Raw genomic sequence first — 1,766 nt, 5'->3', positions numbered from 1 at the left:
CATGCTTCGTCTGCCTTGAATTCGTCTGCATCGAATTCGTCTGCTTCGAATTCGCCTTCCTAGGCTTCGCGATTCCGTCTGCAGCGTTGTTGCTGCATTGTACTTTGTAGTGCCTTGACAAAATTGCAGCCTTTGTTGTCTTCGGCGTCTTCTTCGTCAAGGTTGATAGACTACTCCGCCACATCAACTTGCTCGACTGCTTGCGTCATTTGTAGGCGGCAGTCGGCAAGCTGCGCCATTTGCTGTAGTGCTTGTGTGAAGCACACTAATGGTCTAAGGTTTTCCATGCTTCCATCGTGACCGGTGATAACCCTACCAAACCCTCATATGCTACAGTGGTTCACAAAGTCCGATATTCTCGCAGATGTACCATGATTCTTTTGCAGGACATGAAGATTGCAATCTCATAAAAAAAATAGAGAAAAAGACGGGCAAACCAGCAATTTTCTTCTCTGATGTTGAAATTTCAACTCGTGCAGAAAAATACAAATTTAAACTAGTTTGAAATGTCCAATCAGGTTGCCCTAAGATGAAGATTATCAGAAAAGTTTTTAAAGATTTCAAACATGTTGGGGATTGACAGGTCGATCATTTCGACGAAAGATATGTTATGATACATGTGAGCATAGAAGAAGATTAAACAAGAATTTTCTCAAAAAAAAAAAATCATCACAACCAAGGGCAAATTTATGAAATTGCTCAAATGAACCCCTAATTTTGATCCCTGTCAAGAACCTCCAATTGAGCCGATCTAGTTTTCATTGTCTGAACTTAAGCTTCAATTCTTTGACCTACCTATCTTATATGCAATTCAGACTATTCTTGGAAAATCTTTGCAGGTAGACTTACCTACAGTTCATTTCTCAAGGGCCTCTATTGCAAGGATTTTGATTGAAAGAGATATTACACTACCAGATGTAGAAGAAGTTTGGCTTAGCTCTGCTCACAATGGTTATTGGCCAAAAATCATTATGGAACAAAAATCTTACTACCGCAAGCACTGTAAGATGTTTTGACACCCACAATTGAGAATCAATAGTCAAAAGCAGGAACATGTTATCAGTTCACCCCACGTGCCTAAACGCGCTCCCAACAAACCTGATGACAGCCAACTTGAGGAGGGAATCACCACAAGACAAGAGTTGGTGTCTGGCCTTAGGATCCCTTCTCCTGACCATACTACAATGGATAATGTTTAAATCAAAAATCAGGATAGCCCCGCAGCTTCTATTCAGGAAGCATCATGTGCAGATGTGACAATTCACACTTCACATACATTGAAGCCTATCGCTGTGACAACGACTACCTTTCTTTATACTGCAGTTCAAATATCTAATCAGACTGATGATCTTATGAATCAGTCTTCAGATGAAGAATGACATGTTTACACTTCTCGGTGGAAGAAGAAGAAGGCTAGGGGCACACTTCAACTTTGAAACGTAATGGATGATACTTTGGTTATTCCTGGCAATGACACGACTCCTCAAAATTTGTTATCTGGCTCTGCTTCTAAAACTAGAGGAAGAGGCGAGACTAAACAAACTCGTCCCTAGCTACTTCTTTTCTTCATGTTTTAAATTTATTTTACATTTTTTATTGAGTCTATCTATATCTTTTTGTTGGAGTACTACTGTACTTGATATCTTATAGGTAGGGTGCCTCTATTGGGCCCTCTCATACAACGTTTATGTATCCTTTCTATTTCAATAAAATCAGTACTTGGGCTTTTTATTATATATATATATATATATATATATATATATATA

Source organism: Phalaenopsis equestris, unplaced genomic scaffold (genome assembly GCF_001263595.1).
Source record: "Phalaenopsis equestris unplaced genomic scaffold, ASM126359v1 Scaffold000774, whole genome shotgun sequence".
Classification (NCBI taxonomy): Eukaryota; Viridiplantae; Streptophyta; class Magnoliopsida; order Asparagales; family Orchidaceae; genus Phalaenopsis; species Phalaenopsis equestris.
The sequence above is the reverse complement of the archived record's forward strand: the minus strand, read 5'-3'. Positions refer to the sequence as shown.